Source organism: Lonchura striata, chromosome 1 (assembly GCF_046129695.1).
Source record: "Lonchura striata isolate bLonStr1 chromosome 1, bLonStr1.mat, whole genome shotgun sequence".
NCBI lineage: Eukaryota > Metazoa > Chordata > Aves > Passeriformes > Estrildidae > Lonchura > Lonchura striata.
This window is the reverse complement of record NC_134603.1, coordinates 23,457,386-23,476,062: the sequence shown is the minus strand read 5'-3', so window position 1 is coordinate 23,476,062 and position 18,677 is coordinate 23,457,386.

Here is an 18,677-nt window from a genome sequence, read left to right as displayed (position 1 = left end):
CAGATATTCACCCACCACTTTTCAGAGGCTTTTCATTTGGCTTTCACTTTTCACTTTTCATTTGGCTTTTCAGAGGTGCGTCCTTCAGCATAAAACTGGTGTCAGTTCTCCAGTGGTTTCATCCAACCACCTGGCTAGGGTTCACAGCCGTGACAACGCATAACATGCTTGCATTACTGTCCTGATCACTACTTTCTTCTCCTTCACCTTCTCATCCTCCTGCCTGAACCATGACACTGCGTGGTGGTGTGTGTTTTTATAGGATTTTACACTGTTTTGTTTTTAGGGTGAGGTGTTCAATGTTAGGTAGTTTCAGTTGGTATGTTCCTTGTACCCCCTATTTCTTCCCCTCACAACAGCTTCTCCCAGGTTGTTTACCCTTAAGTGTCCCTCAAAGTGCCAATCTCCCTGTTCCTTCTCCCATACACTTAAATGATTCTGTCAATCAAGGTTGTGCACCCCTAAGTTCTCCCGCCACTTGACTGTCCCTCAAAGAGCCAATCTCCCTGTTCCTCCCCTCATACCCTTAAATGATTCTGTCAATCCAGGTTGTGCTGCCCTCCTCCTCTGTCTGTCAGTGTAGCCACCCCCATTTGGTTCTCAAAAGTTCCCTGTCTGTTGGCCCTTCCCCAGCTCCCCATTGGATTGTTAAGCCCGCTCCCTCCCCTGTGCTGCCCTCATTGGATTATCCCAGTTGGGTTCTCCCATAACACTTCCCCATTGGACGTGAGCTGTTTCCACCCCTCATATCCTCCCCTCTTTAAAATGTGCTGCCGCCCTCTTTCCTGTGTTTACTTGTCCCTGAGCCCTCCTAGGTAATAAACTACCTTGGAATTCATACAAGTGCCCCCTCTCTGTTTCTTTGCCAAGGTCCTTTGTTTCTGCTTGGGAGCTGTGCTACCCATGCCACAGCCAGCCACAGGGAACTGCCAACCCCTGTGAGCACTGCCACCCTAGAGGTCTCAGAAAGAGATCTGGGGGCAGCCATTCATATTGTGCCCTCCAGCCACAGCTCCTCTAATTCCAGTAAGAGGTCATGTGTGTATCTGTGAAATCCTGGTCCATAGTAAATAAAGGGAATATGATATCTCTGACCATGCTCCTCCATCAGCTGCAATTCTTGATGCAGTAATAAATACACTGGACTTGTGGACTTGCCTTTTTCTTCCCCGTTCTCATTTTCCACTAAGAGAGCGCAGCTCATGCCTGGGCTTTTGGCACCACTCCCACTGCAACACGGGATGAGTGGGATGAGGCAGACCCTGACAGGACATATGAAGCAGGCTTCTAGCCTGGCACATCCCAGTTTGCCTGAAGGGAGCTTAGGCCCACTGTGTTCCCTGTGTCCTGGGAAGAGATGCTAGGGACTATGAGGAACACAAGGGGAACATTCAAAGCAAGTGACAGGCTCAGGTTCCAAGTGTACCAGGCTGCATGTCTACTAGAAAAAAAGATAATTCCAAGATAGGAGCTCACACTATCCTGCAGCCCTCCATACATGGCTTAGAGAGCTCCCTGGTGTGCTTTTGCCCCATGCCAACTAGCACTTTCCAGCCAATACCCAGGCCTGTTACAAGTTATGGCTTGTGCCAGGGGCTGTCCCTAGATTGCCATTTGGATATGCCCATGTGGATGTGGGACGCATCATATAGCTGGGAGTAGAGGAAGGAGCCCGTCATTGCCTTGGCTTCTTTTTAGCACGATAGATGTACTGCAAGGTGCTGGCAGATGAACTGTGAAGAGATGGGGCTACAAAAAAGTATCAGTGACAGTGCAGAAATGAGGCAAGTGTTCTGCAAAACCAATTCCCACTTCATTCTGTCCTGTTTCTTCACCACCTTTTATTTATTGTGCTTTCACTCCTCCTGTCCACCCTCTAGTTTCACAGACACCCTCCTGACCACTACCCTCCCTTTTCATCAGCTGCTTTCTGCACTGGGAGTGTCCCCCCTCCTCCTGTCCCTTTGGCTTCTCTTTTCTGACGCCTCACTTTTGTTGCTTCTACTCTCCTTTGCCTCTCCCATCCTTTCTGTTCTGTACTTAGCATTTTGGCTATTTTTTTTTTTTTTTTTTTTTTTTGCCATGACCCAGTTCCTTCCGGAGCCTTATCATCACTTTTTTGTTTCCTTCTGCCGCTTTTGTGTCCTATTCACTTATTCCATGCTCCTGCTGGCTATCTTCAATCAGCTGCCCAGCTCCAGTTTCTCCTCCGTCAACTTCTGCCCAACCCTAGCTCCCCAGGCTCTTTCTTTTCTCTCCTGCTGCATTTCATTGTCCTGTTTTTCTTTTCTAATATTGTTCCCACTTCCCACATCCCCTCCTTGTGGTCCCAAATGCTGCTGCTGCACGGCTGCCCTTTCCCACTCTCACTCTGCTGGTTTCCAGGGTCTCCTCTGGTGCTCCCGGAGTGTCTGTTCCCTTCCTGCCTTTGTCTCTTGGTCTGTCTCTCCTCTTCCCTCTTTGTTCTCAGCTTTTTCCTTCCTTGGCCTCCTCCTCTCCCAAGGGGAGGTGGTTTCATGCTAATGCAAATCTGCAAGGTCTCAAGAGCAACTTCCATCAGCCTGATTTAATTTCTACCTGCTGCTTTTGCATGTTTTAACGCATTCTCTGAAATTGACTTGGATGGCTGCTTTGCACTGCCACTTCTTTATCAGGGGTCTGACTTGAAGCCCTCTGCAGCCAGGAGGGCCTTTCCTCTGGCTCTTGTGACCTTTCAGGCAGGGTGGAGGCTGAGGCCCTGCTGATGCAGATGCCCCCCAGTAGCACCCCAAGATTGTTACCTGTGAGGGTGCACACAGGTAACAGTAACAGCCATATATAGGCAGTGTTTGCTTTCCAGCCTTTTTCTCAAACCTTTACGTTGCTCAGGGTTGTCCCTGTGTCATTTTGGAATACAGTGCCATTGTTCAATACATCTAATTGCCAAGACAGTCACTTAAGGGAATGACAGAGCACGGAACTGTGGGGATATAACAATTGTGGTGCCTCATGGAGCAACACAGTCAGGTCACTGAGAGGGACTTGAATATATTGAGCCATCTTAAGAAGCTTTGGTTTTGATTGTCCCTGAGAAAACTGTGTGGAACTGGACCTGAGAATTGCAGGCAGGAGTGGGCACTTTGTGGGGCAGCATGAGAATGAATCAGCGCCTGTGAGACACTTGGGATCCCTGCTTTAGTGCATGGAAAAGAGTGAAATAATGGCAGCAACAATAAAAAGAGTAAAATAATAGCAGCCACCAGAAAAGAAGAATAGTGTTTTAAAAACTTGTTTCCTTTCTGGTTTTCTCAACAATAAAAGTTGGCCAGATTTCAGTTTATAATTGCATTATACATATTTTGTAACATTTTTTTCAATTTCAAATATGTTTCTCAGAACTAAAGCAATTTGGAGACTGCAAAAATGCAGTTTTAAAACTAGTTTCATTAATTTGCTTGCACTAGCACACATCGCATCTTTCACATTTTTTTCTTTCTGTGAATTTGCTATTCTGGGGAAAAGTATAAATGAACGGAGAGAAATTTGAAAATCAGAAAGCAGTCCAAATAAAAGAGATTTCTTTAATGTGGAAATTTAATGGAAATTTCTCTTGCTATAACCATAACATGAGCAGCCATGTTGAGGAAGAATGACACAGGTTAAAATTCATCCCTGCAAAGTGGTCAAGCCAAGACATAAGTATCAGTCATTTCACCTTTGGTTTGTGGTCATTTGTAAGACTTACTGTGGTACATAAGGGATATGAGTACAGAGTCGATCAGTTTGTAGACATTCCCTCTTAGTATTTTTTCTTTTTTTTTTTTGCGTCTAGGTTGATGCTTGTTTTAACATGAACAATCTATTGTAGGATTTTTATTTCTGTGAACCAAAATAATTTTTATTAGGATGACTAGAAAATGTACCCCCTCAAACTATGGGTTTTTCCCTGCTTAGCACAATAGGCTCCAAAAATGCTGTGGTTACACCACATAATCAGGGGGCAGGGATTCCTATCAGAACACCAGTTAGCACATTTTCCAAAATGCCCATGTAGTCCGTATGTGCTGGTTTTCAGCAAAACACCAGACTTAACAAGCCTTGGCTTTGAAAATGGAAATTTTTTTCCAAAGACCCTGGTTCTGAGGCATTAAATTCTTATCCTTTTAGCTTTAGCATTTCTAGCACCTCTAATCTTTTCTCTAGTGCTCCTGGAAAGGTTGATTTTCAGTGCTTCACACTGGCAGGAATATTTATTTTTCAGTAGCTATATTTTATTCCAGGAGTTGTTTCCCCTTCCCTTATGGATAATGGGCCAGCTCCTCTCTCTGCCTCCCTCCCGGCTGAGCTGCCCTGCTCTTGGCCGAGGGTACCTTCTGAGATGGAGCACCAAGCTCCTTCTCTTCTGCACGCATTCTGGACCGTCACATTAGCCAAATTTTTTTTTACACAGAAAGCCATCCTTTTTTCCTAAACATTTATTTCATCATGCCCCATCTCCAAACCATCAACATAAACACCAAAAGTCTAAGCAGATCAAGATTTTTAACTGCCCAAACGATGGTGTGTGAACTAACAGAAGACAAAGGAGCATACCCAAATAAATAGGGTTTCTTTAGGAGTCTGAAGTACCTCCTGCATTGTGGTCCTCCAAAGAAGGTCCTGTTTCACTTTCCAAGCATCCCGCAAGGGATCTGCTCCTCTCCCAGTGCACCACAGCCCACAGAGCTCTTCAGATGAGTCCCCCCAAGTTCCAGCTCAGTGGAGGCTTGTGCAGCCCCACAGCGTAGGGACAGACTTTCCCATTTCTCTTCCTTTTGCTCCTGCTTTTGGTGGTTTGTCTTTTCACAAGAAAAGTCGGGAGAAGGAGCAGGGCTAACCCTATGCATCACTGTTGCTTTTTGCAGTGCTTTATTTTGCCACAAAACAGTGGCAACTTCTCTTCTCTGCAAGCTTTCTGCATTTTTGTCAGTGTCGTAGATTAGAACCACATTGTCTCTCACTCACAGTTAAAAACTTAATACATGGATGTGAAGAGTGAAGCCACTCCTGCATTCTTGGTGCATCAAAACAGATCCTGACATCAGGAAAACAAATTGCAGCATATAGATCAGGAGAAAAGGAAGAAGTTTGCAACAGTAATTCTGCTTTCATTTGCTCTGGTGTAGAGCATCAAAATGATGTAGGAAATTGTTTTTCCTGTTTAGGATAGATTTGATTTTGAAAAATTACTGCTAACTTTGTAAACATTAAAATAGACACAATAAAGATGTGAAATTTCACACAGGGGATCCACAATGTTTGTATAATTATAAGCATATGGTTACTTTACACAAAGTCGCTGTTATACTTTTATTTACTAGTGGTTGGGGAAAACAGAGGTTCTCAAATTCAATGTTTATTTACATGTATAAGGAATGTCACAGTCTTCATTAACCTGTCATAATCTGTATTTCTGTCTTGGAACTCCAGCTATATAAACCAAACCCCCATTCACAGCATCATTTCTAATTTGTTCAGCTACTCTGCTAAATCAGACAATTTCTGTAATTTCTAAAGAATGTATATGCTGCTGCTGGTGTCAGGATGAGAACTGCTTACCACCTCAGTGCCTGCTTATTTCAGCTCTTGAGGGGGTAAAAGTGAAAGTTGTTGCTTTGATGCAATTTTCTTTGTTCTGAGGAATTTTGTGGGACTTTAATTTGTTGTTTTCTTTTTAGTCTGAATTTCTGTGAGGCTATGAACCAGCCCTGGAGGATACTCAGCATTTTTTCTTTGATATCTGCAATTCCTAATTTTATAGGACACAAAAGGAACTCAGATCCAGCAGGGTTCTGCCCTCAGTTTGTGAGCTGAATTACATTATTTTTTGCCTTTAATACTTTACTTCAGGAAGTGTGGGAGCTGATACATACACAGTAACTTCACATTTTAGAAGAAAGGTGAAATAATTTGCAGATTTTTTTTTTGCACTTTTTCCTTCTATGTAAGAATACGTACAGTTTTGATAGCTAGATTTAACTGTGCATTTGGGGTTTTTTGGGGGCAATACCTCAGCTCAGACTACCATATTTGGCTCCACTCAAGCTGGTGCTATTAAATGATGCTTGCTGTTATGAAATATCAGAACCATGCATTCTGACTGGAGAGGGACAAGGACATAGAACAAATTCCTTTCAAGAGAAGATGAAGGAGCCTGTACTAGTGTTGCATCACTGCAGTCTGGCCTAACAGCACAAAGAGATTTACTTGCATCCTTTTATTTTACAATTCCTTTTTCATCCATGTCTTTTTCCTTCACGTCCCTCTTGTCACTTCAGCACTGCATGGCCACTTGGAGCATGGCAGCTGGGTTTTCTCACAGATCCTGAGAAGACTTCAAGATGTCTTGGTTACTGTTCTGTTACCAGTTCTGGGGAAAAAGTGAACACTTATCTGACACCTCGCAGGTGTGGGTACCAATCTCATCCCTACTCACACTGCAGGAGTGTCACTGTGTGTTTCCTTGCTGTTGTTTCTGTCTATTCATTGTTTCAGCTACAAACTCTTCAGGACAGGATTTGCTTCCCACCATGCCACTGTTATTTAATTATTTTCTTGGAAGGGAAAATTTAATTTTTTTCTTACATTAGTTCAAAGCAATCCACCAGTGCTAGTTCTGCCGAGCCCACTGGGTGTTGCTTTCTGTCTTCCCAGACCATGACCTGGAGCCATTTGCCCTAGAGAAACCCTTCAGGAGCAATGCAGGAGAGTCACTGCATACAGAGCCAAACCAGGGAGGTGCCAATGGAATAGGCTCTGGCAAACAAAACAAACTTCTGGGAAGTATAAAATTCATTTTGACCCTTGGCAATGCTTAGATATTGGAAGGAGATGGGGTGCAGCAGTCCTCAGGCTGGGGATATTCCCTTGTCCAGAGAAGTTGTGCCAGAGGATGGTGGCAGGGGAAGGAGAGGCACAGGTTGATCTCTGTGATGGTGACAGCTGTCATGGCAATTCTACTCTTTCCCCTTTCGTTTTAGTTTGGTTTACTGAGGAGGGAGTGAAAGGCATAGAGAGGAGGAAGAGGGGATCAAGGAAAGACAGGAAAAGGCAAACTGATAGTGGTTTTATATCAAAAGGTTAGATGCCAGCTGGAACTTCCCCATTAAATAAAGGGACTTGATGTGAATTCTACTCCACCTCAGAAAACAGCCCCACATGTTGCAAGTGTTCCTTTCCCTTTGCATTTCTTTTTTTGCATTTTAAAATCTTTGTAATTTAGAAAAGCCACTTTTCCTATCCCTGTCACAAGAGAGCCAGGCACAGCAAATGGAAGCTGATGACTTGCCCTGGAGAAACAGTTGAATTATTTCTCCAAGGGGCACTGCTACAACACAGTCCCATACCTGCCAGCAGCCACAGGGAGCCTCCATGCTCCTATCCCAGGCAGACATAGTGTCCATCCTTTATAGATCCCAAATTAACTCAGCTATTTTGTTCAGTAAAAGATGATTAAACAAGCAGTAAGATGTTATCATTAGGGGCTTCCTATTAAACTATGACTATAAATACTGGCATAGGAAGGATAAAGCTTCCTCAAGCTAAGCAAGTCAGAAGATAATATTTCCTTCAACTTGTCCATGAAATGTATTGGTGGACCAAGGTGTTTATCAATGCTACCTCTTAGGAAATCAACAAGTTCATTTTCAGTTCCTCTGACTGCTTTATATTTAATGCAGTAATGTGGTTACCTATTACATAAAAATGCACCATTAAATAGATTTCTCAAACCATTTCAACACCACAAAGGCAAAAGACTTACTCAAAAGAATGCCAAGGCTCAAAAAGAAGCATTCACCAGCTAGAGAACAGCAAAACCCTCTTGCCTGTAGCATATTTTGTTTCCTTTGCAGCTTAATCATAATTCTGAATTCCCTTGTTTTAAATGCTTGTTCTAGGATTAATTAAATCAGCTGGTCTGATCCTGAAGCTGCTGATGTGTACATTTTTTCTTTCTTAATATATGGTGGGGTTTTTTCTATATACAGGAGCAGTGGCAGCAAGCCAGAGCAATGCCATTGTGCTGTACCAAAGAAAGAACTCTAAAGCAGAAGAGTTTGTTGGAGTATTCTTCTTCCCCACTGATGCCAATGCTGCCCTGGCAAGGGAAATCACTTCCACACCTCCTATATGTGCATGGCTGCTGGTGTGAGCAGATACCAGTGAGGCAAGAAGGAACTGGGAGTGATGGCAGAATATTAGCACATTTACAAGTAAAATTATGGGCATGGCCTTTATCCTGGGTATTTTTTCTGTGCCAATCAAGCAAAAAAGTCCTTTATAAAACCCAAATTGAAACTGTGCAAACAGTGTAGATAACAACCTCATGCTTGCTGTGCATCAAACAGAATAAATGTATGATAGCTTGGGAGGTGCTGGTTTGCCTCTGAATGTCTGAAGTTTGGGGAGATTTGCTCACTTTGGGCATGGGCCCAAAGCCATTCACAGGCAAGGGGAGTGGGCTGGGGCAGAGAGCTGACCTTTTTATTGCAGGGCTGCTCTACGGTCATCAGAAGAAACCTGCTGCCGTTCAGCCCGCAGCGCCTTTTCATCAGTGCTGCTCTCACTGACACTAATGGGAATTACGATTGTAGTTTAACTTTCTCATGTGCCAGGGTATAGCCGCACACAGTTCTCCTCTTTATAAAAGAAGACCAGGCACTCTATAACTGCTAAGAACAGGCTGTCTGAAAGGTGTTTTATTAACTAAAGTTGGGGAAGAAAATGAAACTGAAAAGAATACGACTGCATATTAAACTACATGAAGTGGTCATGACAACTGGGAATCTCAGTATCATAAAATTTTAACAGCTGGATGCAATCAGTGGGGATTTTCCATTTTTCTTTTTTGTTAGGCTTAAGAAAGAAAAAGAGGAAGAAGAAAAAAAGAAAAATAAAAGCTTCATTTTACTCAAGCAAGCTTTTTATCCAGCTCAGCTTTCTTTGCTTAATAACAGAAATTGTCTTTACTTCTCTATAAATCTCAGCACTGCCTGTGCTTAGGTGACATTGTCCTTTTCCTGGGGCAGGGATTCCACAGCTGGAGGTGTTCAATATCCCCAACAGCAACACGACAAGGAATGGAAACCAGAGAAATGCATGTTATAGGGAGACTTCCCCCACATGTATGCAATTTTCAGAACTTAACAAATAATTAATAAAAATCAAATTTTGCCTCACAATTCATCAGCCGTGCCTGAAATCCCACAGTAGTTCTTCAGCAAAAGGACAAAGTTCCATGGTAGGTCAGCAGAAACACTTTAATGTTTGCCTGGGCATCTTCCATTTCATCGCATGTAGTCTCAGCCCAGGCTTTCACTTATGTACCTTTCTTTAGCACTGTTTGCTTCTTGGTAATGTCAGCACTTGCCTTGAGGTAGCTGAAGAAACATTTCACAGACTGAGCTTTATCAGACCTATAGAAACAGAGGGCATTACTGAAAATAATGTAATGGATTTCCTATCCCCACAAAAAGCATATGTTTAAAAAACAAGGTCAGAATTGTATATAATTTATTGAATGGTATTTCTTGATAGCTCCAGTGAGGACTGGCTTATTTACCCAGGGAGTAATAGGATATTATTCAGCATAACTGAGTTTGATGGCTCTCTGTCTGACTTGTATCGCTTTGCTTAGGCAGCCTTATAAACAAGCATGTTTCCTCAGTTCATTGTTATTTCTGTGTCTGTTAAAATGCAAACTGACACCAAATGTATGACTTCACCTTTCAATGCTTACATGTGCATTTTTGTTTACTAAAATAGCTTCATTTTTCCTTTACTAATGGTTCATGAAGCCTACAACAGCATCCACGTATCTGAAGAAAACATTCTCTTGCATTTTCAGTTTCCCCAAATCCCACTTGTCTCCAAAGTCACAGGTTTCCTGGAGCAGAGGTTGCATTCTATATAAACTCCTAAGCCCTTGTTTTGTGGACTGTGGATGGGCTTTGCCTCTCCCGAGGGACTCAGCACTGCACATTTATACTGAGGGTCAGAGCAAGGCAGGATGGAGCACTGAGGATGCAAAAAGAGCAGATTCCTGAAGAATTTTCACCTTCAGTCTCCCAGTTCCTTCAATAGTTTCCCTAAATTGTGTTTTCCGTGTTCTTTTACAAAATAATGTGGAAACACCTGTAGAAGGGCCAAAATAAACACCAGCAGATGGTGTTTGGAAAATGTCAGGGGCTGCACTTTGATGAGGTGCTTGGGAAGGGAGCTGAGCCCATCAGAGCACATCACCTGGCAGTGCCCGTATCAGTGAGCTGTGGAGAAAACTGGTGGGCAGTGAAATGCTCTGTGGGCTTGGTGACTGCACAGACCTGGGACAGGGACTGTGTCTGGACTGTGAAGGACTTCTGGGTGGCAGGCTTGCTTCAATCCCAAATGTCTCTAACTGAAGTAAGCAAAGATGCTGTGTGTGCTTTGAGCAGACATGTAAACTCAGAGCCAGTAGCACAAGTTAAATGATCAAAGAGACAAGAAATATGCTTTTCTATGGAGAACCGGTTAAAAGTACAACCAAACCACCATGCTTGGACTACGTTATATATTTCAGAGGCTTGTATAAGGCACTGCATGGGGATAAAGAAGAGAAATTGCTGCTCTGGGGGTCGGGAGGATCACCGAGTCATTCCACTCATCACTCCAAATGAACTAGCAGCATCCAAGTGAAAACCCGGGCAGTCTGCGAATGAACATCCTCGGAGGGAGACGTCTGAGAGAAAGTAGGTATCGTACCGGCACCAGATGGGTGTCACCACTGGGTGACACGAAATGCGCTCTGTAGGACTGGCACTTAGGCTCCGAGCAGACTTTTCCCCCTCAAGGACAACATCTGAGAGCTGCCCGGGCTCTGCGGGGGACACACGGCGGATGGGCTCCGCTCCCGTTTCCTGACCTCCTCCTCGCACCTCCAGCTTACGGACGGCCCGGAGAGCCCGGCGCGCTCCGGGCTCCGGCCAGGAAAGCGGCCAGCGGACAGCAAGGGCGGCCCCTTCCCCCAGTTAGCGGGACAGCGTTCCCGCCCCGGTGCCGCCCGGTGCCGCCCGGTGCCGCCCGGTACCTCCCGGTACCTCCCGGTGCCTCCCGGTACCTCCCGGTGCCGCCCGGTGCCTCCCGGTGCCGCCCGGTGCCTCCCGGTACCTCCCGGTGCCGCCCGGTGCCTCCCGGTGCCGCCCGGTGCCGCCCGGTGCCTCCCGGTGCCGCCCGGTGCCGCCCGGTGCCGCCCGGTGCCGCCCGGTGCCGCCCGGTGCCGCCCGGTGCCGCCCGGTGCCGCCCGGTGCCGCCCCGGTCCCTCACCTCTGCCAGGGGCGGCGGGGCCGTGCCCGTGGCGACAGCGCCACCTGGCGGCCGGAGAGAGGCGCGCGGCCCCTCGGGGGGAGCCCGGCCCCTCGGGGGGAGCCCGGCCCCTCGGGGGAGAGCCCGGCCCCGGCCCCTCGGGGCAGCCCGGTCCCTGGGGGGCAGCCCGGCCCCGGGGCGCTCTCCCGGCCAGAACTGCGGCTGGGATGCTGCGGCGCGCTCCCCGCTCTGAATGTCCCTGAGCGCCGCTGGGACACTCACACGGGCTTTTTGGAGGACTTTTTTTTTGTCTCCATTCCCTGGGGCGGCGCTGCCCATGGGATTGTTTTGCTGGAGCGCCTCCACTTCCCAAAAAATTTCTGACCTGTGTTCTTTTTGTGTTCGTTTGTTCCACATGCTCATTCCAGTCCCCAAAGCAGGAGCCCACAGACTGATTTTCCCATATGACACTTGCTTTGCATGCTAGCAGGAACGACAGCACAGACAGGGAGCACCTGAGGTGAGGAAACGAGAAGGTAAGAGCTGAAACAGTGGGCATCCAACCTAAATCACACAGCAGAATTATGAGATAAGGGGTTTTATCACAATAGTGAAGAGGAGAATTGCAGAAATACAAAAAAATTGAAAGTTATTTTCCTACACTTAGCATAAGTCTGGAAAGAGTGAAAAGTTTGGAGAGAAGCAGCTCAGTATGTGCTGGTCCATGAGTGTTGGCAATCTGATGAATGCAGCTACCAAGGGGACCCCTGTGGCCTTTGCTGCAGGTGTTCTTGCAGAGAATACAATTTGTCCAATGATTCATGCTTTTTTTTTTCCATGTCCTCACAGGACAGCTCTGTAAATAAACCCTGTGTGAGCTCTGCCTGAGACTACAGGCTCACAAAGGTACTCTGCAAAATTATAAAGCCAGCATGAGCTTCAGGAGCAGTTCTGTAACTCATACAGACCTGGGCACATATATGAGGCTGTCCTGGAGCCAAACCCTGCCCCATGTGTCACTCACCAGTGCCAGAAATACGTTTTGTTTCCAGATTACTCTTTGCTACAAGTGTAAAGTGCTAGACCCCAACTGTGGCAGATGGAGTCATGTTACGTTCAGTTTTGTCACCTCTGCTAGATAGCAATGACTTTCATCAAGCCACCAAGAGGCTGGCAACGTCAACAGGTGCAGTAATGTCTAACAGAGCCTGTCTGTCTGCAGGAACCACTTACAGGCTTAGCATCCAGATTGTCTATAAGACAATACATGTGGTTCTGCAGCTCTGCTTGCACAGCCAGGACTCAGGTGCAGAAGTGAGGTTCTTCCGTGGCACCTGAGCCCTGCAGGTCTTTGTTTTCCACTCCTTAGAAAGTTTTCTTCTTGAAGAATGAACTTTTAATAATTTTTTTTTCTAACATTAACATACATTCCATTCTTTCAACTTACTGATGAGTGTAGCAGCCTGCTTTCCATTTTCACAATGTGTTTTGCCCATGAACTTAATTTTCTCATCAGATTTTGAGAGCTGCAGAGGCACTTGGAAAGTTCTTGGCTCATATGCACTGCGCCAGACCACACCTTCTCCTTGAGGAATTCCCAGGCTTTCATTGCAAGACTGTGATCTCTGTAAACTCTTGTCTCTGATGTCTGAATATTTGTAATACTTCTCATTGTTCAGGATTTAGCTCCATCCAAGCGCATGGGGTGACTTGCCATTCACCAGCAGATATGTTCCAGGCTTCCTCCAGCAAATTTTTCTCACCTCTCCAAGCTCTCCGGTGCACACCAGCAGGCTGTCAAGGAGGGCGAGGAGAAGAAAATCATGGTCCCCTCAGAAGTCAGAAGAAAACTTTCCACCTGCTTTTGCAGAGTCCATGCCATGCCTTCCCTGCTGACCTCGTCAATGTTTGGGCAGTGTCCCAGCTCAGCGTCGGTGAGGATTCGGGCTGTTCCTGTTGTTTGGGCTGTTCCTGTGAGGTGGATGCTGCTGTGGCCAGGCAGGGGCGTGAGCCTTGCTCAGTGCCCGTGTCCTGCTGGGTCATCCACTGGCCATCTGTGCTGGATCCACGGAACTGCACGGCTGCAGGTCTGGAAGGGGTTTGTGTGTGGGAGCAGAAAGATCACTCCTAAACACAATTTCTCTGGGTGTGAGAAAGATGGAGTCTTCAAATTGTGCCTGGTCTACCCAGTGCTCTGTAAGCTTTGGTGCAAGAAAAGTGAGAGCCTGAGATTTCCAATGAAAGAAAAACATCCACAGAAATAAATAAAATTTAAGATTAATGGAGCTGTAAGGACAATAATTGCAGAACTACATGCTGGTAAATTTTTATCACACAATAATACATATGGCAGCAGCAAATAGAGTCTGTTTTCTTTGCTTAAGCATATGTACCACTACACATTTATAAAAGCAACCATTCCTATTCTCTTACACTGTTTGGAATATGTTTGAAACACACAGTCGAGTGTGGGGAAGTGTCCAAAAAAGTTGCATCTGTCTGGTTTATGACTGACAGGAAAGGCCAAGCAATTATCTGAACTCCTGATGGGACAATTTTGTTCAGATGTATTTTGGGGTCAGGAGGCAAGGATTTCATCAGAGAGAGTTCTTCAGCTTATGAAACATACAATGTGTCCAAAACAAGGTCTGAAGTTGATTAGACATAAGTATTCAAAAGGAAATGATTTACATGACAGCCCTGGATGTATTGTCTTCTCCGTAAGATCTGACCCAGCAAGGCTGAGATAACTCACTTATGAAATAGGGCTTGTGGACCTAATTAAGGCAATCTTTTTATTTTTCCATGGTAATGTTTTTCGGGGAATTAGTATATAAATCTTCAGGAACCAGGTGGAAATTTAGGAGCATTTCCTCAGCTGGTGTAAATGAGCATGCTGGAAAACCAGGGCCATGGTTTCTAGATGGGATGACAGGTTTTGCTGTGTTTTGATGCTGTTTGGCAAGGGCTTTGAAAGAGGCAGCACAGTTGCCCAGGCAGTTACAAGGCTGCACATGTGTGTGGCATTTGCTGCATCTTTCCTCCAATGCAGCAGATGCCCCACACGTGCACAGCTCTGTCATTGCCACTGGGTCCAGGGGGTCTGCTCAGGAGGAAAAAAAAATTTTTCCCTTGTTACACAGGGCTTGGCCACCGTGAGTATTTTGGGGACACCTGCTGTTGGGACTGAGAGGCAGCAAGAGCATGAGGATTTTGTCTGGTGCAGCATTTCCCTCCTGTTTTTCACACACAAACCATAGAGGCTGAGTGCCTTCATAGGAAAAGATTACACAGAAAGTATAAAAAATAATAGTTGCCCTTCATGTGTTCTCTTCATTTTTCCTGTTGCCTTTTTTGTGGGGGGTGTGGGGTGGAGACGGTAGGACAACAGACAAAGCAGTCTATTTGCAAATGTTTCATTCTTGGTATGTTTAGATGTTGTTTATTTCTATGCATTTGCATTTTTGTCTTCCAATTCTAGCATGCACCTAGAGTTTACTGTGAAAGATTGAGAATTAATATTTTTAAATTCAAACAGGTTCGCTTTTTAAACTTTTCTTCTCCCAGATGAGACTTCTTTCTCACACCTTTTTAGGGAGGTTTGCAAAGGTCCCTCATGCTTTTAGCAAGACACGCTTGATGTCTCTGTAAGATTTATTAGGAGTCACAACTTAATCAAGGAACCAAGAAAGATTCATTTTTCATGCAACTTGTACAGCATCATCACCTGAGAGGCTCAGCACTAGTAAATCTTGCTGGCATACTGTGGAGGGTGATCCTGAATTTTCAGACTGCCCAAATGCAAACTGAAGGGATACACTGCTTTATGTCTCCTTCCAAGCTGAAAAGAAATATGTTTGAGAAATAAGCCCTTTTGATGGCAATTTAATTTGGGGCAGATGTGCCCAGCAGCCATGATATCATCCTAAGGCAGGCCTTTTCTCCTTCTCCACTTGCCCCCTCCCCAGCTTTACAGGAAAGGTATGGAACATGAAGGGATTTATCAGGTGTCTTATCATAAATGTGCTTTATATCCTGAAGTGCATCTGTGGGCTGGTTCTCATAGGTAAAACCAGCTGTTAGCTTTGAATAAGGACAGATAAACAGAAAAAGAAAAGATTGTTCACAGGAAAGATTTCCAGCCATCATGTATGTTGTGGAAAAGAAGAATAAAACCAAATATACATGTTTGGTCTCTGAGCATATGATTTTTTTCAATGTCAGGACTGTCAGTGAATTTACTTTCATCTGAAAGTAAATCCAGCTCTGCATTCAGCAGCAAGCAGTGCTGGTCACTGGGCACCTGGAAAGCCACCTTTGGCTGAGAGATGAGGCTCTGTCCATTTAATCACTGGCACCTCTGCTGAGGCAACCAATGCAGGTGGACAGGAATCCTGCCTGTCAAATGGTTTTGGCTCTCTGACCTCCCCTCCTCAAAATCTCCAGCCACCGCCAGATTAATCTAACATTGATTAACAATTATGCCTGAGGAATGAGGAACACGTGAATGTTAGAAGTTAGGTGCCAGTGGCCTGAGAAGTAAGCAATTAATCTAATGTACCTCTTTGGAGAATACAAACCTGGAGACTAAATCACAGCCTAGGATCAGGTGGATTTTTGAGTCTAAAGTCCCAATTTAGATGTGTTTTAGGTTACCTAGATCTTACCCCTATTTCATACCAGAAGAATTATTCTAGAAGGACAAAACATGGAGCTTGAAGCTGTGGCAGGCATAAAGGAATCTTGTAGCATGCTTTTGTAGGTGTAATGTGGAAAGATTGTGTCTCCATTTTCCATAAGTGTACTGGGAAGCATAGAAATCCCTTTGTCTTTTTTCAGAGGTTTTTTTGTTGTGGTTTTGGAATTTTTTTTATGTAGAGGTCTTTCAGTTTTCAAAGAGCAGTAATGTCCAGCCTTCTGGAAAAAATGCAAAGACCTCTTGGTATAGTGCAGCTTGTAAAGGGAGACATATAAGATATCTCATTGCTTTATCCAGTGCTTGTGCTCCACCACGCTGAAATACATCCACTATGTGGCAGAAAAACCCCTGTGCTTTCACCACATAAACCCTGCTTGTTTTCTTGGGTAAGGGGAAAAAAGTGCCCGCCATGGGGTGAAAGGCTGCTGGGAAAAGGAGTATTGCTCATGACTGCACAGCACTTGCTGGGAGAACAAGATGATCTGTGCTGGTGCTAATAAACCAGGGGAAGATTTTCATGTCCATAAGAACATAAGGATTGCCTAAATGAAAAAACGAGGAAGGAAAAATGCTAAGTGAAAAGAGCTAACTTTAGTACTCTTTCTTTTTGCTTTTTAAATATCTGCAGCCAGGAATGCTCGCGGGGAGTGCCAGGAATACGAAAAGGTTGAGGAAGGGTGAGTGCTAGCAGTCTCAGCCTTTTCACACTTGTTGCTGCTGAATCATAAAAACTCCACATAACTCCACATAGTCCTCTTTGGGGCTGTGTGAGCTATTGCCAAGACAGTGACATCTTTGGGCCAGCACAGCTTTCCAATGTGGAGAACTGCATTGACCATTCTGAGGGAACCAGGGGGTAAGATTTATCTAAACATAATAGAAGTTGTGTATTTAGGAGTAAAAAAAAAAAAAAGCATCAGAATAAAATTAATTTTTACTGAACCATTTATTTCTTGGCTTTGTGAAAACTGTTTCAAGTCATTGCCTTTCTTTAGGAGGGTCAGGAGGCCAAGTCCAATGATAAATACAAAACTCTGAGATCATTATTCCCTTCTTGGACTTTAACTGATGAAAAGCTCCATTCTGTTTGGCTGGGCTGCAGTCCAAAGCCCAGTGACCACCCTGCTGCAGCAAAATGCTGAGTTAGGGTATTCTTGAAAACCTAAAACATCACTTATGCTTTTCCTGATAGGAAACAGATAAAAGTCCGCTGTGTCTCTATCTTTAATTGTCCATATCCTTGTGGTCGTCTTCCTCTAGGCTTGATAGACCCCTGTTGCAGCTGAAGGGTGTAGCAGCTGGGGCTCTTGGTGCCAGCAGGTTTTAGTGCCAGGACTTCACTCCTTGAAGGCAGGAGAAGACTGGCTGCTGGCCAAGCAGCATGTGGGCAAGGCTGCCTTAAACCTGACTCTGCTGAGCTTGTGCTGCTGGCTGAGCAGTGACTAAGACACCCATCTCAGTGCTTTTTAAAGCTGTCCACCAAAATCTGGGTTGAGACTATCTTCTTCACTGGTATTAGCAACATCCACAGGATCTTGGTTAAAGTAACATTTGCCTTGTTTTGATCTGGGGCATGAATTAAGTGCATTTTCTGAACAGTCTTCAACACTGATTTCCAGTTGTCCTGTGTGTTCAAGGTGGAATATTTTAATGTTAAACTCCACCTTACTTCTAAGTAAGGATGAGCATTTCAGGACAAAAAGAAACTCAAATGCCTTAAACCTATCCCCTTCCACTGCAGTAGGTGAAACTCACTTTCCACAAGAATTCCCAAGCAAATTATGGCAAACTTCCCCAACTTCTCTGCAGCTGCACTGGCAGGAGGCCAGCAGGCTAAAGGCAGTATCATATTGAATGTAAAGGTGTAATATACATAGCCCAGAGCTACCAGCAGAAAAGGCTCTGTCCTGAATCCTATGGCTGCAGAAGCTGCTGTGACACCCAATATACACTTAGCCCTGGGCAACCAAAACCTGTACTAAAAATTATTTGTTTCTTCCCTAGCAATAAAGTTCTGTCACTCCTGCAGCATCCTCTTCAAGCTTGAGGCTGAAAAGCACAACCTTCTCCTGTGCTCTCCCAGGAGGATATTTCTTTTCCCTCTGACAGATCCTTCACTGAAGTAGGGTTTCCCATGCATGTGAGGCCTGCACAGGAATGCTAATCCTTTCTTTAATCAAGGAGAATGTCTCTCACCTTGAATTGGCAACAATCCCTTGGCCTTTCTGGGGCTGTGGGTGCTGCTGCTCTCACTGTTGGCTACCAGAGATGTTGGGTTTTTCTTTGGAGCATCCATGTGCAGATGCAGGATGAGAGGAAAGGAGCCTCAGTACAAGCCGCTTCCTGCAGATGATGCTGCCTTGCTCTCCTCCTTCCCTTCTAGCTGTTTCCTTGGGTGCTTGGTGCCTTACACTTACCTTGTGATTACTGCAGATTCCAGAACTGATCAGCAGAAAAATTATTTAATAATGTTGTTTTTTTTCAGTTTTAAAATAGCAATTGTCCAACTGAGTGGGGCATATGAATGTGTCTCTCGTGACTTTCTCATACAGACAGCTAAGGAGAGATGAAATCATTAATCAGTGGGTGCACAAGTGGTTGGAAAACATGCTGAACTTATCATGGTTTGTCATCAAACTGAAAATTCATTCTTAATAGGGTCACCTAGGGTCTGTTTGGG